The following is a 24547-nucleotide window of genomic DNA, read 5'->3' as shown; positions in this document are numbered from 1 at the left end:
AAGAAATAATAGAGAAAAAGGTAAAGAAATTGAATTTTAAAAGAAGAGGAAGAACTGATAGGGAAATCATCAATAGGGAGGGACATGATGAACATGCACCGACTACAGTAGCAAGTAGTCATATGGAAATAGAAGCAGACACGAATGAACAAGAAATAGCAAGAAATGAACACTTTAATATACCCACATATAACAGATTTGAAATGTTAGAAGAATCAAATCATTTTTTAGATCGCACTCCCCCACATCACCGTCCACGGATAAGACAAAGATCACCCCCACCGAGAGCACAAAACACACAGAAAAACATGCACATAGATCACCAATACAATTTGAGAAACAAGACCCAAAACACATCACAGATTCACAAGACCCCAAATATGAGGAGACACAACTCACAAGACGAATATCACAACCACAATCACACACACAGGGCGACACACTACGACACAGAAAGGGGAAGACACGAAGAGGCACAAGAAAAAAGACACCATCACTACAGACATCACCCGTAATCACAAATGATGCCATCATTAATCTCAGCACAGTAACCCTATCAGATACGCAGAAACAGCTCCTCAATAAGGGGTTAAAATTTGCGCCAACGAAACCTCTTAATAAGTTTGAGACCTTTATTGGAGTAGAAAAATTCATAAGAAAATTATGTTTAAAAAAATACTTCCTAAAAAACCCGATAAATCGAGAAATTATTTCTTCCACAAATAATGATCCAATTATACACACCTCTCTGAAAAATAAATCAAAAAAATACCCGCGCAATGAACTCAGTCAAGAACTGATCACATTCAAAGAATGTGTGATGAAGGACGTAAAAAAGATAAAAAATAATTCGAAGTATAAACGTAACAATCTCACACAAAAAGAAATCACAGCACTAAAACACCTACAAAAGGAAAATAATATTATAATTCGTCCAGCGGACAAAGGAGGCTCCATAGTGATTCAAGATACCGATAAATATAATGTGGAGTGCCTACGTCAACTGGCAGACACCACTACATACCAAATTTTAAAAAGTGACCCTACGGAGCAATTCTATACAGAATTAGGGAATCTCTGTAAGAGAGGAATGGATAGCGGAATTTTAAACAATCAAGAATATGATTTTATATTAAATAAATACCCACGGATTCCGGCTTTTTATTGCATCCCAAAAGTACACAAGGATAGTACCAATCCACCTGGACGCCCCATTATTTCAGGGATTGATTCACTAACAGCAAATCTCTCAATGTACATTGACATTTTACTCCAAACAAGGGTGAAAAATACACCATCTTATGTCAAAGATACAACTCAGATCATAAAGAAAATAGAGAATATGCATTTTCAAAAACATTGGATAATGGGATCTTTAGATGTCCAATCTTTATATACGGTCATAGACCATGAACAAGGTAAAAAAGCAACAAGAGAAGAACTTATAACCGAGGGTAGATTAACAGAAAAACAGATTAATTTTCTAATTGAGGGAATTGATTTTATTTTAAACCACAACTATTTTTATTTCAATGGAGCTTTTTATCTGCAGATTCGGGGCACTGCCATGGGCACCAGGTTCGCCCCCAGTTACGCTAATTTATTTATGGCTAATTGGGAAGAAAAATTCGTTACTCCAAGACTGGGGACGGACCTGGTGCTCTGGCAAAGATACATTGATGACGTGTTTTTTATATGGCAATCGAGCCCAGAATCACTCAAACAGTTTTTAGACGATATTAACCGTAATGATTTTAACTTAAAATTTTCGGGATCCAACAGTCAAGAAGCATTGGAATTTTTGGACTTGAAAATATACGTGGATGAGAATGTACTCAAAACATGCACCTTTATCAAGCCCTCAACGCGGAACAGTTATATCTTATTTAACAGCTGCCACCTACCAAGCTGGCTCATTAACATTCCGCAAGGCCAGTTCCAACGCTTAAGGAGAAACTGCACAATGATAGATCAATTTGAAATAGAGGCCGAAAAAATGAAATCCGAATTTTTAAAAAAAGAATATCCAGAAGCCCTTTTAAATGTGGCATTAGATACCGTTACCAAAATGGATAGAGAGAAATTTTTCAATGAGAAAACTAATAATCACAAAGAAAAAATAGATAACCAAATCAAAATAATATTACCGTATAGTAGCGAATACGGTAAGATAAAAAATATTATACACAAACATTGGGACATCATCAAAAAAGAAAAAACTATAGGCACATTAATTCCATTAAAACCCTTGTTTGTTTTTACTAAAGCACCCACCTTGGGAAACAAGATAGCCCCTACAATTAAGGAGGATGATCAATCTAAAAATGTATCATCAATTCAAAAATGGATGGATCTTAAAGGCTTTTTCAGATGTGGTCAATGCGGCAACTGCAAATTAACATCATTTGCAAAACAAACAAAAGAAATAATCGCAACCACAAATGGACATAAACATATTATTAAAGAACTTTTAACGTGCAGTACAGAAAATGTCATCTATATGATAGAATGTCCTTGTAAACGCCAATACATAGGCAGGACCAAAAGAACTCTCAAGAAACGCCTTTCGGAACACATATCCAACATCAAAAAGGGCGTAGAAACTCACTCACTCTCTAAACATTTTAAAATTGCACACAACAGTGACCCATCCAAATTGAAATTTGCGGCCATAGATAGAGTACCAAAGAGCTGGAGAAAAGGGAACCATATCAGTAAAATGTCAAGACTAGAAACCCAGAGAATCTATGAGATGGAGACTATGATTCCCGATGGCCTTAATGCTGAATATGAAATATTCGGCTTCTTATAGATCTAGTTGGGGACCTATCTTTAAGGGTGAGCTTTGCCGAGTAGCTTTATGCCCCGGCTGGTTCCCCCTTGACGATGGTTCCTCAAAATGTGCAACTGACCGACTGTTCATGGCTTGTTCTGTTTACCTATAAAGCTTCCCTTGTGTGGGTCAACCCTTGTGCAAACAGACAATCATTATTTTTATTGATCATTAATTTTTAATTTTTATTAATTTTTACTGACTTTTATCATTTTTTATTCTTCATTTTTTATTCTCCATTTCTATTCTCCAATTTTAACATATATACACATATACATTTTGAGATATGTATTTACACCAACACAACCTTTTGGACTTATATGGGACTTCTATTGAAGGGAAAGAGATTTTTTATGGAAAAGGATTCTTTGTGAAAAGATTTTTGTGAAGAATTTTTTTATGAAAAAAAAAAAAAATTTCTATGAAGGGATTTTTGTTAAAAAAATTCTATTATAAATTTTTTTATTATATGTAATTTTTTATTATATATATTTTTGTATTATATATTCTATTATATATTTTAATATTCCCATGGAAACATTTTATGGGTATTAGTGTGTATACACATATATATATATATATTTTAGGCTGTACAAGACTCTATATTATGTTTAACATTATGAACATTATGCCCATGGGACTCATGTAATTTGTCCAATTTCTGGGCAAGAATACAATTAACCATTGAGATTTGGTCCCTCATCTCAGAAAAAACTAATAACATATAAGAAAGAATCAAAAACATTAAAAAATCAAAATGTTTATAAAATTTTTTTTTACTATATGGGTGTATACCAATACCCATATCGATTTCCTCCCTCTAGCCATATGGATATCCGACTCCATAGAGGCATTAATATATGACCCTTTGGAGTTGGAATTTATATATTGTATTGTGAATATAGCACCATGGTGCTTTTTTAATACTCATCTCCCTCATTTTATATAACAAAATACCTTTTATACGTCTCCACATTCCTGTTCTTATAGACACTCTTACAGATATTTTGTATATATAATGGTGGAATGGTGAGATTTTTGTCGAAAAATATTCTGAAATGTTCTACATATGTGTTGTATATCACATATATATATATCTATAAACGTACCATTCTATATTGTATCATCTGGACGGCGGTAGGTGACAGCAAAGACGCTAGTGAACCGCAGCTTTGTCATCTAATTGTTTCACATTGCAACAAATGATGCAGTCTATAAGTGATTACTACTTTATAAATGTGCAAACATAACAATGGTTTCCTAAATAAGCAGAATAAGTAAAGCGGAATTGTTACACTCACAAGGAAAATATTCGCCGATGAGATATAAAGTTTTTTTCAGGACTTCCGGAACTGAATTCGGAACCGGGTTTTGTAAAGCTCTTTGCCAGAGCATAAAAGAAAGGTCTCTTGGGGAGGTCGGATAGCCACTGATGAAGGGGATACTTTAACCCCGAAACGCGTCTGGTCTGACCCCCCAAATTCAAGCATATGCGAGTGCACCGCATCGACTGAAGAAAGGAACAATCTTGAGCCGACTCGTCACGCACAGCCGATCTGAAACATCCATCTGAAAGGTTGGGATATTCTATTAGGACTCAAACAAGCGGGACCTCGTGCAGTGATTCGACTGCGAACAGGTGATTTACAGCATCTACCGCGAGCCCTACCCGACTGCACAAAAACCAGGATTGAGTTTCGTTAGACGGCAGAGGTTTCTCCTTATTGTGAGAACCCTCCATCACCGGTAAGACTGTTCCTCTATGTCCTTTTGTCCAACTGTCGGATTAACTTTAGACCATAAGCGGGACGCCGCTGGCCTAATGATTGAATGAACCAAACTACCGCACCATTGTGAATAGACTACACACCACCACCTGTTGGTACCTCTGGCACATTTGGACATTTTTGCTAACCTTCAGGAGAAACGAATTTCTATTTATAACGTTACCGGGACATTATTCCTTTTAGATTGCATTGATCTTATCACTTTTATCACCTCTATATGTCATTACTACAGTAATCCGCCAACTTAATGTTATTTTGGCGCATGTAACCTATATGTTCCATATTCGTTCTGCTTGCGCAGGGATTGGAGTGAGGCTGCTCAATTGCCGGCAGTGACTGTTGCGGCTCCACTCCGGCCACTGGGACGCAGAATTGATATTTTGTATGTTACGTAATAGTGTGTCAGTGATTTTACATTCTAAACTATCGCAAGTACCTTTAATAAACTTTTAATAACTTATATAACTAACTATTAAATACCAATTACCAATATCCTAGGTGTGCCCAGTTATCTCTTTTCTACATTTTTCCCACTCTAGCAGCGGGGTGACGCTGCTAAAACTGAGAGCACCCTACTTGGTGCATCAACCTCCCTGTGCATCTAACTTAACTCTTACTAATATAATTAGTGTGCAATCTAAGTGTCACATGATCTGTCATTACTAGAGTTGAGCGGACAGCTGGATGTTCGGGTTCGGCCGAACTTCACAAAAAAGTTCGAGTTCGGGACCCGAACTTGAGCCGAACTTGACCCTGAACCCCATTGAAGTCAATGGGGACCCGAACTTTTGAGCACTAAAATGGCTGTAAAAGTGTCATGGAAAGGGCTAGAGGGCTTCAAATAGCATCAAAATGTGGTTAAGAGCATGGCAAGTGCTCTGCAAACAAATGTGGATAGGGAAATGACTTTAAATAACATAAAATATGTAAAAATTAAAATGAATAATCTTGATCTAGGAGGACGAGGTCCATATGGAGTAGGAGGTTGAGGAGGCGGTGGATGTGGTGGTGTAAGTGGAAGCGGCGGTGGAGGAGGAGGTAGCCTACACTGCTTTTTGGTTTTACATTTATTTAAATTTTTTTAATTAGTGTACACCCCAAAACATTGGGAAATATCCAAAATACAAGAATGAGCAATTGCGCTGCAGTATAACAATGGCTGGTTAAGGCCGGTATACATGTCTATTCTGCACAAGGTACGGACAAGTCCTGTGGGATCCATGCCTGGATCATTTTAATGAACGTCAGCTTGTCCACATTGGCTGTGGACAGACGGCTGCGCTTGTCTGTTATAACCCCCTCCAGTCGTGCTAAACACACATTCAGACAATACACTGGCAGCAGGGCAGGCCAGCACCTCAAAGGCGTAAAGGGCAAGCTCAGGCCATGTGCCCAATTTGGAGACCCAGAAGTTGCAGGGGGCAGACCCATCAGTCAGTTCGTGTAGGCGTGTGCACACATACTCCCCTACCATGTTGCACGTCCCCGTGATGTTCACGATCCAATTGGATATCTGCTCTATCAACTTTCGATGTTCTTTTCTGCGCCTACCATGTTGATCACGGTTAGAGGCGAATCAGGGTTCCACGACGGAGAGGGTGAATGAGAAACAGAGACCATATCCAAGGGAGATCAATGGATGAAATTTAATTGTGATGGAGCGGAAATGTGGGAGAAGCTATGAAAACAGAAGAATTCAAGGAAAGTAGGGGGCGCACAATTACCCACTCCCGACTCAAGGCAGACCAGTCATTGAGTACGTGTCGGAGTGTGCACACATACTGCTCCACCATGTTGCTGAAATGCTGCCTCCTGCTAAGACGTTCCATATCAGCTGGTGGTGCTGGTTGCTGTGGCGTACTGACAAAGCTTTTCCACATTCCATGCTAACCCTGTCTTCTGAGGTGCTGGCGGTGCCCCAGCTGCGTTGGCGACCTCTTCCTCCTCTGCCTTCGCCTTGTGCTTCCACTGTGCCTCCACTGTCAGGTGGGAATGCCAGCAGCAGCGCGTCTACCAGCGTGCGCTTGTACTCGTGCATCTTACGATCCCACTTCAGTGAGGGAATTAAGGAGGATACGTTGTCCTTGTAACGGGGATCCAGCAGCGTGGCCACCCAGTAATCAGCACAAGTTAGAATGTGGGCAACTCGGCGGTTGTTGCGGAGACACTGCAGCATGTAATCGCTCATGTGTGCCAGGCTTCCCAGAGGCAACGAAAAGCTGTCCTCTGTGGGAGGTGTATCGTCTGTGTCCTCTGTATCCCCCCAGCCACGCATCAGTAATGGCCATGAGCTGGTCTGGGTGCCACCCTGCTGTGAACATGGTTCCTCCTCTTCCATCTCCTCCTCATCCTCCACCTCGTCATCCTCCAGAACTGTGCCCTGGCTGGACAATTGTGTACCTGGCATTTGTGGGTGCAGGAACCCACCCTCGGAGCCACTTGTGAATGACTGTCCGGAAACCCTATAAAATGATCCCTCTTCCTCCTCCTCCTCCTGTGCCAGATCCTCTTCCATCATCGCCAGCAGCGTTTTTTCAAGGAGGCATAGAAGTGGGATAGTAACGCTGAGAACGGCTTTATCGGCACTGGCCATGTTGGTGGAGTATTTGAAACAGCACAACAATGAACACAGGTCTCGCATGGAGGCCCAGTCATTGGTGGTGAAGTGGTTCTGTTCCGCAGAGAGACTCACCCGTGCGTGCTGCAGCTGAAACTCCACTATCGCCTGCTGTTGCTCGCACAGTCTGGCCAGCATGTGCAAGGTGGAGTTCCACCTTGTGGGCACGTCGCATATGAGGCGGTGAGCGGGAAGACCGCAGTTACGCTGCAGAGCTGACAGGCGAGCAGCAGCAGAGTGAGAACGCCGAAAGCGCGCACAGACGGCACGCACTATATACAGCAGCTCTGACATATCGGGGTAATTTTTAAGGATTCTCTGCGCCACCAAATTCAGCACATGCGCCAGGCAAGGGATGTGCGTCAAACCGGCTAGTCCCAGAGCTTCTACGAGATTTCACCCATTATCGCACACCACCAGGCCGAGCTTGAGGCTCACTGGCACCAACCTCTCATCCGTCTGTTGTTCAAGGCCCGTCCACAGCTCCTGCGCGGTGTGGGGTTTGTCCCCCAAACAGATAAGTTTTAAAACTGCCTGCTGTCGTTTACCCCTGGCTGTGCTGAAGTTGGTGGTGAAGGTGTTACGCTGACCAGATGAGGAGCCGGTAGAGGATGAGGAAGCGGAGTAGGAGGAGGAAGCAAGAGGAGGCAAATTGAAGCGCCCTGCAATCCTCGGTGGTGGAAGGACATGCACCAAACTGCTATCTGCCTCAGGTTGCTGCTTACTGGTCCACGTATCCGTATTGATGTGCACCTTGCCACAGATGATGTTGTGCAGTGCACACCTGATTTTGTCCCCCACTTGGTTGTGCAGGGAAGGGATGGCATGCCTGGGAAAGTAGTGGCGGCTGGGCACGATGTACTGTGGGACAGCCACCGCCATAAGGCTTTTAGAACTTTCCGTCTCCACCAGACGGAATGACAGCATTTCAAAGGCCAGTAATTTTGAAATGCTGGCAATCAGGGCCAGGGATCGCGGGTGGGTAGGGGGGTACTTCCTCTTCCACTCCAGTGTTTGGGAGATGGAGAGCTGAACGCTTCCGTGGGACATTGCGGAGATTCTTGGTGACCCAGATGGTGGTGTTGCTGGCAGATGGCACTGTCACTCCAGAGGTGGATGAAGAGGCCGGGACTGCAGCAGAAGAGGAAGCAGGAGGAGCCTTTGAGGTGTCTACTCCACTGCAGCTCGTGCTTTGCACTTAGATGCCTGGTCATGCAGGTTGTGCTCAGGTTGAGAACGTTTATGCCTCGCTTCAGGCTCTGATTGCACAGCGTGCAAACCACTTGTGTCTTGTCGTTAGCACATTGTCTGAAGAACTGCTACGCCAGGGAACTCCTTGGAGCTGGCTTTAGTGTGCTCGGTCCCTTGCTGCGGTGGGCAGTAGCAGGCGTACTGTTTCGGGGACGGCCGCTCCGCTTTTGCACCCTGCTTCCTCTTGTGCTGTGCTGGTGGCTCTGTGCGACCACCACCTCTTCCTCCGAACTACATCGGTCACTCGCATGACCTTGATTCCATGTGGAGTCGAGGACCTCATCGTCCTCCACATCATCTTCCACCCAGTCTTCACCCCTGCCCTCCTTGTCGGTCTGCACACTTTGGAAAGCCCCAGCAGTTATCACCAGTTATCACGTGCTGCGATGGTCCTTCCATGTACTCATCTTGATACATAAGTGGTTGGGCATCGGTGCACTCAATCTCTTACACTTCTGGGGCAGGGCTAGGTGGATGGCCCTGGGAAACCCTGCTAACAGAGTCATCAAAAAGCAGAAGAGACTACTGCATGACTTGGGGCTCAGACTGCTTGGCTGATTTGCAAGGGGGTGAGGTGAAAGACTGATGGACATCGGCTGCAGGTGCCAACTCTGATCTTTCAGCAGGATACTGGGTGGGAGACAATGTGAAGGAACTGGAGGCACTGTCAGCAACCAAATCTACTATAGCCTGTACTTGTTCTGGCCTCACCATTCGTAGAGCCGCATTAGGCCCGAACAAATACCGCTGAAGGTTCTGTCGCCTACTCGCACCTGAGGAAGGTGTTTCACTTGTGCGTGTAGCTGGCACAGATTGACCACATCCTCTCCCTGCAACAGGAGCTCCACCAGCAGCACCAAGACGGGGCCACATCCCTAATTTGACGCTCTCCTCATATATCTCAAATTTAGGATCTTGCCCTAAATGGGTGTTTTTTTAATAACAGAATATGACAGCAGTATATAACGTTTGAATTTCATACGTACAGATGCAGACAAGGCCGCAAATTAAGTATTTTGCCCAAAATGGGTGTTTTTTTAATACCAGAATAGCACAGCAGTATATAACGCTTGAATTTCACACGTACAGATGCAGCAAGGGCTGTAAAATTGAGTATTTTGCCCAAAAAAAGGTGTTTTTAAAACCCAGAAAATTATAGCTGTATTTCTAGCTTCAATTGCACGCTGAATAATGCGGCAGAGGCCCCAGATTGAGGGTATTGCCAAAAATGGGTCTTTTTTAAAACCTAGAAAATTATAGAAGTATTTCAAGCTTGTTTTAACAATAACAGATGCAGCAAAGACTGCAATATTAAATACTTTGCCCAAAATGGGTGTTTTTTTTTACTAACAGAATATGACAGCAGTATATAACGCTTGAATTTCACATGTACAGATGCAGCAAGGGGTGTAAAATTGAGTATTTTGCCCAAAAAGGGTGTTTTTTAAAACCCAGAAAATTTTAGCTGTATTTCTAGCTTAAATTGCACACTGACTAATGCTGCAAAGGCACCAGATGTAGGATATTGCCAAAAATGGGTGTTTTTTTTTAAACCCAGATTATTATTGCAGTATTTCAAGCTTGGATTTCAATGTCACAAAAGCACATATGCGAAAAGGCATGTGGGAGACTCCCAAAATGTATGGAGGAAGGAGCTCTGGTCTGAGGAGACTAAAATTTAACTTTTAGGCCATCAAAGAAAACACTATGTCTGTCTGGTGCAAACCCAACACATCACATCACCCAAAGAACACATCCCGACAGTGAAACATGGTGGTGGCAGCATCATGCTGGGGGGATGATTTTCAGCAGCCGGGACTGGGAAACTGGTCAGAGTTGAGGGGAAGATGGATGGTGCTAAATACAGGGATATTCTTAAGGCAAAACCTGTACCACACTGCGTGATTTGAGGCTAGGACGGAGGTTCACCTTCCAGCAGGACAATGACCCCAAACACACTACTAAAGCAACCCTTGAGTGTTTTAACCCCTTGAGGCTCATTTTCACCTTAAGGACCAGGCCATTTTTTGCAAATCTTGTGTCACTTTATGTGGTGATAACTTTAAAACGCTTTTACTTATCCAGGACATTCTGAGAGTGTTTTCTCGTCACTTATTGTACTTCGTGGTAAAATTGAGTAAAAAAAATAAATTTTTATTTATAAAATATTTTCATATTTACCCCAAATTTGGAAAAATGTGCTAATTTCCAAATTTCAATTTCTCTACTGTTATAATAGATAGTAATACCTCCAAAAATAGTTATTACTTTACATTCCCCATATGTCTACTTTATGTTTGGATCATTTTGTGAATGCCATTTTATTTTTTGGGGACGTTAGAAGGCTTAGAAGTTTACAAGCAAATCTTGCAATTTTTCTGAAAATTTCTAAAACCCACTTTTTCAGGACCAGTTCAGGTCTGAAGTCACTTTGTGAGGCTTACATAATAGAAACCACCCAAAAATGACCCCATTTTGCAAACTAAGCCCCTCAAGGTATTCAAAAGTGATTTTACAAACTTTGTTAAACCTTTAGGTGTTCCACAAGAATGAATGGACTATAGAGACAAAATTTCAAAATTTCACTTTTTTGGCAGATTTTCCATTTTAATCCATTTTTTCCAGTTACAAAGCAAGGGTTAACAGCCAAACAAAACTCAATATTTATGGCCCTGATTCTGTAGTTTACAGAAACACCCCATATGTGGTCGTAAACTGATGTTTGGGCACACGGCAGGGTGCAGAAGGAAAGGAATGCCATACGGTTTTTGGAAGGCAGATTTTGCTGGACAGTTTTTTTGACACCATGTCCCATTTGAAGCCCCCCTGATGCGCCCCTAGAGTAGAAACTCCAAAAAAGTGACCCCATTTTAGAAACTACGGGATAGGGTGGCAGTTTTGTTGGTACTATTTTAGGGTACATATGATTTTTGGTTGCTCTATGTTACACTTTTTGTGAGGCAAGGTAACAAGAAATATCTGTTTTGGCACCGTTTTTATTTTTTGTTATTTACAACATTCATCTGACAGGTTAGATCATGTGGTATTTTTATAGAGCAGGTTGTCACGGACGCGACAATACCAAATATGACAACTTTTTTGGTTTTTGGTTTCAGTTTTACATAACAAAGTATTAAAAAAAAATATATATGATTCTTTAGTGTCTCCACATCCTGAAAGCCATAGTTTTATTTATTTTTGGGGTGACTGCTTGTGTAGGGGCTCATTTTTTTTGGGATGAGATGAAGTTTTGATTGGCACTATTTTGGGGTGCGTATGACTTTTTGATTGCTTACTATTACACTTTTTGTGATGTAAGGTGACCGTTTAAATTATAATTTTTTTTTATGGTGTTCACCTGAGGGGTTAGGTCATGTGATATTTTTATAGAGCAGGTTATTACGGACGCGGCGATACAGAATATGTATGCTTTTTTAAATTTACTTAAGTTTTACACAATAACAGCTTTTTTAAAACTAAGCCATAGTTTGTTTGTTTTTTTGGGCGATTGTCTTAGGTAGGGGCTCATTTTTTGCGGGATGAGGCGACTGTTAGATTGGTACTATTTTGGTGGGCATATGCCTTTTTGATTGCTTGCTGTTGTACTTTTAGTGATGTAAGGTGACAAAAAAATGGTTTATTTAGCACAGTTTTTATTTTTTATTTTTTACGGTGTTCATCTGAGGGGTTAGTTCATGTGATATGTTTATAGAGCCGGTCGATACGGACGTTGCGATACCTAATATGTCTACTTTTCTTTTTTTTTTCCTATTTTTTTACCAATTTTTTTTATATTATACTTTATTTGGGGAAATTTTTTTATTTTTATTGAAACTTAAATTTTTTGGGGGGAAAACTTTATTTTTTCAAATTTTTTGGTCACTTTCTTTTTTGTCCCACTTTGGGACTTTACCTTTTGGGGGTCTGATCCCCTTTACAGTGCATTCCAATACTTCTGTATTGGAATGCATTGGCTGTATGAGTAATACAGCTACCTGCCTGTGAGATCCAGGGGGCTGGATCTCACAGGCTCTTCACCGGAAGGCAGCCTCGATGCCTAAGGAAGGGTCCCCATTACAGCAGCACGGGGACCCGATGGCAGCGCCGATCTCCGCTGGAATGACCCGCAAGCGCTGCAAACCGTAGGTCTGAATTGACCTGCGGTTTGCAGCAATCACTGATACGGGGGGGGGGTCACAGGACCCCCCTCAGCATTAAAGCAGAGGGGGGTCTGCGCGGCGGTGATCGGAGATCCACAGGGCGTACCTGTACGCCCTGTGTCCTTAAGTACCGGGACATCATGGCATACAGGTACGCCCTGTGTCCCCAAGAGGTTAAGGGGAAACATGTAAATGTGTTGGAATTGCCTAGTCAAAGCCCAGATCTCAATCCAATAGAAAATCTGTGGTCAGACTTAAAGATTGCTGTTCACAAGTAGAGATGGCCCGAACTATCCGACGGCGAACAGTTCCCGGCGAACATAGCTTGTTCGCGTTCGCCTCTGCCGGGCGAACACATGCGATGTTCGGTCCGCCCCCTATACATCATCATTGAGCAAACTTTGACCCTGTACCTCACAGTCAGCAGACACATTCCAGCCAATCAGCAGCATACCCTCCCTCCCAGACCCTCCCACCTCCTGCACAGCATCCATTTTAGATTCATTCTGAAGCTGCAGTCTTAGTGAGAGGAGGGAGACTGTAACTGCTGCTGATTTAATTGGGAAATCGATAGCTAGGCTAGTGAATTCAGTGTCCACTCCAGTCCTGAAAGACTCATCTTTTTAGGGCTGCAACATTAGTCTGCTTTTTTTTTTTCCTTTATATACATATTGCAGTTGCCTGGCCTGCCTGTGTGTGAGGAGCTGCAGGCCCACAGACTGTAGTGTGCCCACTGCCAGTGCTCACCCCTGTCATTCCGTGTGGCACAGGACTTTGCTTAAAAAAAGGCACTTAATTTTTACACTTTAATCTAAGGTTAGTTGCCTGCCAGTGTGTGTCAGGCTGACTTCCACTGACTGTAGTGTGCCCACTGCCAGTGCCCACCACTCATACCGGCTGGCACAGGACTTTGCATAAAAAAGGCATTTAATTTTTACACTTTAGTGTAATTTCAGCTGCTTGCCTGCTGCTAGTGTGTGTCAGGCCGACTTCAACTGACTGTAGTGTGCCCACTGCCAGTGCCCACCCCTGTCATCCCGTGTGGCACAGGACTTTGCTTAAAAAAAAGGCACTTCATTTTTACACTTTAATCTAAGGTTAGTTGCCTGCCAGTGTGTGTCAGGCCGACTTCAACTGACTGTAGTGTGCCCACTGCCAGTGCCCACCCCTGTCATCCCGAGTGGCACAGGACTTTGCTTAAAAAATAGGCACTTAATTTTTACACTTTAATCTAAGGTTAGTTGCCTGCCAGTGTGTGTCAGGCTGACTTCCACTGACTGTAGTGTGCCCACTGCCAGTGCCCACCACTCATACCGGCTGGCACAGGACTTTGCTTAAAAAAGGCATTTAATTTTTACACTTTAATGTAATTTCAGCTGCTTGCCTGCTGCTAGTGTGTGTCAGGCCGACTTCAACTGACTGTAGTGTGCCCACTGCCAGTGCCCACCCCTGTCATACCGAGTGGCACAGGACTTTGCTTAAAAAATAGGCACTTAATTTTTACACTTTAATCTAAGGTTAGTTGCCTGCCAGTGTGTGTCAGGCTGACTTCCACTGACTGTAGTGTGCCCACTGCCAGTGCCCACCACTCATACCGGCTGGCACAGGACTTTGCTTAAAAAAGGCATTTAATTTTTACACTTTAATGTAATTTCAGCTGCTTGCCTGCTGCTAGTGTGTGTCAGGCCGACTTCAACTGACTGTAGTGTGCCCACTGCCAGTGCCCACCCCTGTCATACCGAGTGGCACAGGACTTTGCTTAAAAAATAGGCACTTAATTTTTACACTTTAATCTAAGGTTAGTTGCCTGCCAGTGTGTGTCAGGCTGACTTCCACTGACTGTAGTGTGCCCACTGCCAGTGCCCACCACTCATACCGGCTGGCACAGGACTTTGCATAAAAAAGGCATTTAATTTTTACACTTTAGTGTAATTTCAGCTGCTTGCCTGCTGCTAGTGTGTGTCAGGCCGACTTCAACTGACTGTAGTGTGCCCACTGCCAGTGCCCACCCCTGTCATACCGAGTGGCACAGGACTTTGCTTAAAAAATAGGCACTTAATTTTTACACTTTAATCTAAGGTTAGTTGCCTGCCAGTGTGTGTCAGGCTGACTTCCACTGACTGTAGTGTGCCCACTGCCAGTGCCCACCACTCATACCGGCTGGCACAGGACTTTGCTTAAAAAAGGCATTTAATTTTTACACTTTAATGTAATTTCAGCTGCTTGCCTGCTGCTAGTGTGTGTCAGGCCGACTTCAACTGACTGTAGTGTGCCCACTGCCAGTGCCCACCCCTGTCATACCGAGTGGCACAGGACTTTGCTTAAAAAATAGGCACTTAATTTTTACACTTTAATCTAAGGTTAGTTGCCTGCCAGTGTGTGTCAGGCTGACTTCCACTGACTGTAGTGTGCCCACTGCCAGTGCCCACCACTCATACCGGCTGGCACAGGACTTTGCATAAAAAAGGCATTTAATTTTTACACTTTAGTGTAATTTCAGCTGCTTGCCTGCTGCTAGTGTGTGTCAGGCCGACTTCAACTGACTGTAGTGTGCCCACTGCCAGTGCCCACCCCTGTCATCCCGAGTGGCACAGGACTTTGCTTAAAAAATAGGCACTTAATTTTTACACTTTAATCTAAGGTTAGTTGCCTGCCAGTGTGTGTCAGGCTGACTTCCACTGACTGTAGTGTGCCCACTGCCAGTGCCCACCACTCATACCGGCTGGCACAGGACTTTGCTTAAAAAAGGCATTTAATTTTTACACTTTAATGTAATTTCAGCTGCTTGCCTGCTGCTAGTGTGTGTCAGGCCGACTTCAACTGACTGTAGTGTGCCCACTGCCAGTGCCCACCCCTGTCATACCGAGTGGCACAGGACTTTGCTTAAAAAATAGGCACTTAATTTTTACACTTTAATCTAAGGTTAGTTGCCTGCCAGTGTGTGTCAGGCTGACTTCCACTGACTGTAGTGTGCCCACTGCCAGTGCCCACCACTCATACCGGCTGGCACAGGACTTTGCATAAAAAAGGCATTTAATTTTTACACTTTAGTGTAATTTCAGCTGCTTGCCTGCTGCTAGTGTGTGTCAGGCCGACTTCAACTGACTGTAGTGTGCCCACTGCCAGTGCCCACCCCTGTCATACCGAGTGGCACAGGACTTTGCTTAAAAAATAGGCACTTAATTTTTACACTTTAATCTAAGGTTAGTTGCCTGCCAGTGTGTGTCAGGCTGACTTCCACTGACTGTAGTGTGCCCACTGCCAGTGCCCACCACTCATACCGGCTGGCACAGGACTTTGCTTAAAAAAGGCATTTAATTTTTACACTTTAATGTAATTTCAGCTGCTTGCCTGCTGCTAGTGTGTGTCAGGCCGACTTCAACTGACTGTAGTGTGCCCACTGCCAGTGCCCACCCCTGTCATACCGAGTGGCACAGGACTTTGCTTAAAAAATAGGCACTTAATTTTTACACTTTAATCTAAGGTTAGTTGCCTGCCAGTGTGTGTCAGGCTGACTTCCACTGACTGTAGTGTGCCCACTGCCAGTGCCCACCACTCATACCGGCTGGCACAGGACTTTGCATAAAAAAGGCATTTAATTTTTACACTTTAGTGTAATTTCAGCTGCTTGCCTGCTGCTAGTGTGTGTCAGGCCGACTTCAACTGACTGTAGTGTGCCCACTGCCAGTGCCCACCACTGACATACCGAGTGGCACAGGACTTTGCTTAAAAAATAGGCACTTAATTTTTACACTTTAATCTAAGGTTAGTTGCCTGCCAGTGTGTGTCAGGCTGACTTCCACTGACTGTAGTGTGCCCACTGCCAGTGCCCACCACTCATACCGGCTGGCACAGGACTTTGCTTAAAAAAGGCATTTAATTTTTACACTTTAATGTAATTTCAGCTGCTTGCCTGCTGCTAGTGTGTGTCAGGCCGACTTCAACTGACTGTAGTGTGCCAACTGCCAGTGCCAACCACTGATACCGGGTGGCACAGTAGCTTGCCGATAAATAAGGCATTTAATTTTTAGACAGTAGTCTAAATTCAGTTGCTTGCCTGCTGCCAGTGTGTGTCAGGCCCGCTTCCACTGACTGTAGTGTGCCCACTGCCAGTGCCAACCACTGATACCGGGTGGCACAGTAGCTTGCCGATAAATAAGGCATTTAATTTTTAGACAGTAGTCTAAATTCAGTTGCTTGCCTGCTGCCAGTGTGTGTCAGGCCCTCTTCCACTGACTGTAGTGTGCCCACTGCCAGTGCCAACCACTCATACCGGGTGGCACAGTAGCTTGCCGATAAATAAGGCATTTAATTTTTACACTTTAGTGTAATTTCAGTTGCTTGCCTGCTGCCAGTGTGTGTCAGGCCCGCTTCTACTGACTGTAGTGTGCCCACTGCCAGTGCCAACCACTGATACCGGGTGGCACAGTAGCTTGCCGATAAATAAGGCATTTAATTTTTACACTTTAGTGTAATTTCAGTTGCTTGCCTGCTGCCAGTGTGTGTCAGGCCCGCTTCCACTGACTGTAGTGTGCCCACTGCCAGTGCCAACCACTGATACCGGGTGGCACAGTAGCTTGCCGATAAATAAGGCATTTAATTTTTAGACAGTAGTCTAAATTCAGTTGCTTGCCTGCTGCCAGTCAGTGTGTCAGGCCCTCTTCCACTGACTGTAGTGTGCCCACTGCCAGTGCCAACCACTCATACCGGGTGGCACAGTAGCTTGCCGATAAATAAGGCATTTAATTTTTACACTTTAGTGTAATTTCAGTTGCTTGCCTGCTGCCAGTGTGTGTCAGGCCCGCTTCTACTGACTGTAGTGTGCCCACTGCCAGTGCCAACCACTGATACCGGGTGGCACAGTAGCTTGCCGATAAATAAGGCATTTAATTTTTAGACAGTAGTCTAAATTCAGTTGCTTGCCTGCTGCCAGTGTGTGTCAGGCCCGCTTCCACTGACTGTAGTGTGCCCACTGCCAGTGCCAACCACTGATACCGGGTGGCACAGTAGCTTGTCGATAAATAAGGCATTTAATTTTTACACTTTAGTGTAATTTCAGTTGCTTGCCTGCTGCCAGTGTGTGTCAGGCCCGCTTCCACTGACTGTAGTGTGCCCACTGCCAGTGCCAACCACTGATACCGGGTGGCACAGTAGCTTGCCGATAAATAAGGCATTTAATTTTTAGACAGTAGTCTAAATTCAGTTGCTTGCCTGCTGCCAGTCAGTGTGTCAGGCCCTCTTCCACTGACTGTAGTGTGCCCACTGCCAGTGCCAACCACTCATACCGGGTGGCACAGTAGCTTGCCGATAAATAAGGCATTTAATTTTTACACTTTAGTGTAATTTCAGTTGCTTGCCTGCTGCCAGTGTGTGTCAGGCCCGCTTCTACTGACTGTAGTGTGCCCACTGCCAGTGCCAACCACTGATACCGGGTGGCACAGTAGCTTGCCGATAAATAAGGCATTTAATTTTTAGACAGTAGTCTAAATTCAGTTGCTTGCCTGCTGCCAGTGTGTGTCAGGCCCGCTTCCACTGACTGTAGTGTGCCCACTGCCAGTGCCAACCACTGATACCGGGTGGCACAGTAGCTTGTCGATAAATAAGGCATTTAATTTTTACACTGTAGTGTAATTTCAGTTGCTTGCCTGCTGCCAGTGTGTGTCAGGCCCGCTTCCACTGACTGTAGTGTGCCCACTGCCAGTGCCAACCACTGATACCGGGTGGCACAGTAGCTTGCCGATAAATAAGGCATTTAATTTTTAGACAGTAGTCTAAATTCAGTTGCTTGCCTGCTGCCAGTGTGTGTCAGGCCCTCTTCCACTGACTGTAGTGTGCCCACTGCCAGTGCCAACCATTCATACCGGGTGGCACAGTAGCTTGCCGATAAATAAGGCATTTAATTTTTACACTTTAGTGTAATTTCAGTTGCTTGCCTGCTGCCAGTGTGTGTCAGGCCCTCTTCCACTGACTGTAGTGTGCCCACTGCCAGTGCCAACCACTGATACCGGGTGGCACAGTAGCTTGCCGATAAATAAGGCATTTAATTTTTAGACAGTAGTCTAAATTCAGTTGCTTGCCTGCTGCCAGTGTGTGTCAGGCCCACTTCCACAGACTGTAGTGTGCCCACTGCCAGTGCCAACCACTCATACCGGGTGGCACAGTACCTAGCACGCGTAGTACCACTTATCTAAAAAAAAAATGACAGGCAGAGGCAGGCCACCCCGCAGGGGCCGTCGTGGTCGTGGTGCTGTGATTTCCACTGTCCCTGGAATAATGCCCAGTTTTCAGAGGCCACGTACCCTGAACCCGAAAAATTCAGAGGACGTAGTTGACTGGCTTAGACAGGACACCCAATCTTCAACAGCTTCCGCTAAGAACCTTGACGCACCATCCTCCTCCAACTCAGCTTCGGTCACCTGCTCTCAAGTTACCACGCACCCGCCCGTCGCCACTACCACCACAGCCACCACAGCCGCTTCACTTGATCCGTCAGAGGAGTTATTTACACATCAGTTGGATGCAATTAGTGATGCGCAACCATTATTGCCAGATGATGTAGATTACGGGGATATGTCTCAGTCAGGCAGGATTACACACATGGACGTACAGTGTGATGATGATGATGTTGTACCCGCTGCTGCTTCCTTTGCTGAGGTGTCAGATACAAGTGAAGCGGTTGATGATGACGATGTGTCCACGGATGCCACGTGGGTGCCTGCTCGAAGAGAAGAAGAGGGGGAAAGTTCTGAAGGGGAGACAGAGAGAATGAGGAGACGAGTTGGAAGCAGGGGGAGGTCGTCGCAAGGAGTTAGTGGCACAGTCAGACAGCATGTATCGGCACCTGGGGTCAGCCAGACAGCACGCCAGTCAACGCATGCTGTTGCCACCACTAGAATGCCGTCATTGCAAAGCTCAGCAGTGTGGCATTTTTTTTGTGTGTCTGCCTCTGATAAAAGCAATGCCATTTGCAACCTGTGCCAAAAGAAACTGAGTCGTGGGAAGTCCAACACCCACCTTGGTACAACTGCTTTGCGAAGGCACATGATCTCACATCACAAACGCCTATGGGATCAACACATGAGTACAAGCAGCACACAAACTCAAAGCCACCATGCTCCTCCTGGTCCTGCATCTTCAGCCACGTCAACCACTGCTGTCCTCCCTGCCCCCTCTCAACCACCCGCCACTCCATCTCTCACCTTCAGCAGTTCCTGCTCATCTGCCCACAGTCAGGTGTCTGTCAAGGACATGTTTGAGCATAAGAAGCCAATGTCACAAAGTCACCCCCTTGCCCGGCGACTGACAGCTGGCTTGACGGAACTCTTAGCCCGCCAGCTTTTACCATACCAGCTGGTAGAGTCTGAGGCCTTCAAAAAATTTGTCGCTATTGGGACACCACAGTGGAAGGTACCCGGACGAATTTTTTTTTCAAAAAAGGCAATCCCAAACCTCTACCATGTCATTGAAAAGGAAGTCATGGCATCTCTGGCATACAGTGTTGGGGCAAGGGTCCATCTGACCACTGACACCTGGTCTGCAAAGCACGGTCAGGGCAGGTATATCACGTATACTGCGCATTGGGTCAACCTGCTGACGGCTGACAAGCATGGAATGCGTGGCTCTGCAGCGGAGTTGGTGACACCACCACGACTTGCAGGCAGACCTACTGCCACCTCCTCTACTCCTACTCCATCCTCTTTAATTTCCTCCTCGGCTGAGTCCTCTTCTGCTGCGGCGTCTGGCTGCACATCAACTGATTCCCCCCAGCTCCCCAGGGGCTATTCCACATCCCGGATACGACAGTGTAACGCTATCTTGGGGTTGACTTGCCTGAAAGCAGAGAGCCACACAGGACCAGCACTCCTGTCCGCCCTGAACGCACAGGTGGATCAGTGGCTGACCCCGCACCAACTGGAGATCGGCAAAGTGGTGTGTGACAATGGAAGCAATCTGTTGGCGGCATTAAATTTGGGCAAGTTGTCACATGTGCCGTGCATGGCACATGTGTTGAATCTCATCGTACAACGTTTTGTGTCTAAGTACCCAGGCTTACAGGACGTCCTCAAGCAGGCCAGGAAGGTGTGTGGCCATTTCAGGCGTTCCTACACGGCCATGGCGCACTTTTCCGATATTCAGCGGCGAAACAACATGCCAGTGAGGCGCTTGATATGCGACAGCCCGACACGTTGGAATTCAACACTCCTAATGTTCGACCGCCTGCTCCAACAAGAAAAAGCCGTCAACGAGTATTTGTATGACCGGGGTGCTAGGACAGCCTCTGCGGAGCTGGGAATCTTTTTGCCACGTTACTGGACACTCATGCGCAATGCCTGTAGGCTTATGCGTCCTTTTGAGGAGGTGACAAACCTAGTCAGTCGCACCGAAGGCACCATCAGCGACCTCATCCCATTTGTTTTCTTCCTGGAGCGTGCCCTGCGAAGAGTTCTGGATCAGGCTGTAGATGAGCGTGAAGAGGAAGAGGAAGAGTTGTGGTCACCATCACCACCAGAAACAGCCTTGTCATCATCGCTTGCCGGACCTGCAGCAACGCTGGAAGAGGAGTATGAGGAAGAGGAGTCAGAGGAGGAATGTGGCGGCTTTGAGGAGGAGGAAGACCAACCACAGCAGGCACCCCAGGGTGCTCGTTGTTGTCACCTATCTGGGACCCATGGTGTTGTACGTGGCTGGGGGGAAGAACAGACCGTCAATGACATCAGTGAGGACGAGGAACGGGAAATGAGAAGCTCTGCATCCAACCTTGTTCAAATGGGGTCTTTCATGCTGTCATGTCTGTTGAGGGACCCACGTATAAAAAGGATAAAGGAGAACGATCTGTACTGGGTGACCACGCTACTAGACCCCCGGTATAAGCAGAAAGTGGCAGAAATGTTACCAAATTACCGAAAGTCGGAAAGGATGCAGCAGTTCAAAACCAAACTAAAAAATATGCTTTTACACAGCTTATAAGGGAGATGTCACAGCACAACGGGAATCTAACAGGGGAAGAGGTGAGTGTAATCCTCCTCCTACCACGGCGGCAAGGACTGGACGATTTACAGATGTGTTGTTGATGGAGGACATGCGGAGCTTTTTCAGTCCTACTCATCGCCACAGCCCTTCGGGATCCAGCCTTAGAGAACGACTCGACCGACAGGTAGCAGACTACCTCGCCTTAACAGCAGATATCGACACTCTGAGGAGCAATGAACCCCTTCACTACTGGGTGTGCAGGCTTGACCTGTGGCCTGAGCTATCCCAGTTTGCGATAGAACTTCTGGCCTGCCCTGCTTCAAGTGTCCTGTCAGAAAGGAGCTTCAGTGCAGCAGGAGGCATTGTCACTGACAAGAGAAGTCGCCTCGGTCAAAAAAGTGTTGATTACCTCACCTTCATAAAGATGAATGAGGCATGGATCCCGAAGGGACTGACAGTGGGGGATACGTTTGACTAACAAAAGGCCTGATTACATGCCTTGGCCTCAAAATGGTCCCCACGCTGCTGTATTTAATGTCTGCATACCGGATGACTTTCGTGAATTCTCCACCACCAACTAGGGTTCAAGCCGTAATGTTTTAGTCACTTTTCTGCCTGGAAAACATAAATTTTTCCGGCCGCTGCTACAATAGCGTCTGCAACAGTGCCATTATTTTTCAGGCATGTGTACATGCCTAATTTTTATGTCCTATGGTGCAGCACTGTGGCTGCAAAAACAAACCAAAAAAAAAAGGCACATACAAGTGTCAATTCCCCTTCGTGATCGTTACCTTGTTGTGGTGAAGGGGCTTGCGTATCACAATGAAGCAATCATCATCACCTCTATAAAAGTGTGTTGGCAATGTTGCCACACCCCAGATGATAAGGCCGTTGCTTCATTATGGTCAGACCAAAAGCGATCGGGTGGCCACGCTACTAGACCCCCGGTATAAGCAGAAAGTGGCAGAAATGTTACCAAATTACCAAAAGTCGGAAAGGATGCAGCAGTTCAAAACCAAACTAAAAAATATGCTTTACACAGCTTATAAGGGGGATGTCAATGGGGGATTCGACAATGGTTAATCAATTCGACCGGATAGGGTCCGTAACAGGGATTAAACTGATAGCAATAGTACTAGTTAAGACACCACTCATATAGGGTGTCACAGCACATTGCTCTGTGCACGCGCAGTGCCCCAATTTGGGAGTAAGAGGACCGACCAAGCTGCTTTTTCCATCTCCCGGTTCCTGAAATCAATTCAGTTTAGTGTATGAGAGTTTGGTCTGTCACTGTGAAGGCAGTCGAAGGTACCCGGCCTAAATTTTTTTTCATAAAAGGCAATTCCTGATATGGGACGTAACAGGGATTAAACTGATGAGAATAATACTACAGAAAATACCACTCATATCGGTGGAGGGAGCCAGCGTTTTTTTAACCATCTCCCCGTTCAAAAAATCTATTTAATAAATGGCCCCCAGATTGGGGATGTTAGAGGGATTAAACTGATGAGAATAGTACTACAGAAAATACCACTCATATCGGGTGTGACAGTAAATTGCACGGCGCAGATGCAGTCACCGTGGTTTAAAACAGAGTGGAGGGAGCCAGCGTTTTTTTAACCATCTCCCCGTTCGAAAAATCTATTCAATAAATGGCACCCAGATTGGGGACGTTAGAGGGATTAAACTGATGAGAATAGTACTACAGAAAATACCACTCATATCGGGTGTGACAGTAAATTGCACGGCGCAGACGCAGTCACCGTGGTTTAAAACAGAGTGGAGGGAGCCAGGTTTTTTTTAACCATCTCCCCGTTCGAAAAATCTATTCAATAAATGGCACCCAGATTGGGGACGTTAGAGGGATTAAACTGATGAGAATAGTACTACAGAAAATACCACTCATATCGGGTGTGACAGTAAATTGCACGGCGCAGACGCAGTCACCGTGGATTAAAACAGAGTGGAGGGAGCCAGCGTTTTTTTAACCATCTCCCCGTCCGAAAAATCTGTTTAATAAATGGCCCCCAGATTGGGGAGTCGGGGACGTTAGAGGGATTAAACTGATGAGAATAGTACTACAGAAAATACCACTCATATCGGGTGTGACAGTAAATTGCACGGCGCAGACGCAGTCACCGTGGATAAAAACAAAGGGGAGGGAGCCAGCGTTTTTTTAACCATCTCCCCGTTCGAAAAATCTATTCAATAAATGGCACCCAGATTGGGGACGTTAGAGGGATTAAACTGATGAGAATAGTACTACAGAAAATACCACTCATATCGGGTGTGACAGTAAATTGCACGGCGCAGACGCAGTCACCGTGGATTAAAACAGAGTGGAGGGAGCCAGCGTTTTTTTAACCATCTCCCCGTCCGAAAAATCTGTTTAATAAATGGCCCCCAGATTGGGGAGTCGGGGACGTTAGAGGGATTAAACTGATGAGAATAGTACTACAGAAAATACCACTCATATCGGGTGTGACAGTAAATTGCACGGCGCAGACGCAGTCACCGTGGATAAAAACAAAGGGGAGGGAGCCAGCGTTTTTTTAACCATCTCCCCGTTCGAAAAATCAATTCAATTGACCTTTCGGGGACCCTTGGTGTTGTACGTGGCTGGGTGGAGGAAGAAACCTTCAATGACATCACCGGGACGTGGCTAGCTTGGTATCCAACCTTGTGCAAATGGGGAGTTTGCGGTTGTGCAAATGAACTGTTTGCGGTGCATTAAAAGGGGAGTTTGGTCTGTCAATGTCTGTGATGCGGGCGTAACCCTTACACTACCTGATCGATACAACATCATACCTGATCGTATACACACACTGGATGTTTTAAAGCACGTTATTCCAAACAATTTAGGAATGTTAGTTGATTTATGCCCTTTATGGATTAAAACCCGACTCTGCGTCCACTACGTAATTTTCCA

The sequence above is a fragment of the Bufo bufo genome, chromosome 5, assembly GCF_905171765.1.
Source record: "Bufo bufo chromosome 5, aBufBuf1.1, whole genome shotgun sequence".
In the NCBI taxonomy this organism is placed as follows: domain Eukaryota; kingdom Metazoa; phylum Chordata; class Amphibia; order Anura; family Bufonidae; genus Bufo; species Bufo bufo.
The sequence above is the reverse complement of the archived record's forward strand: the minus strand, read 5'-3'. Positions refer to the sequence as shown.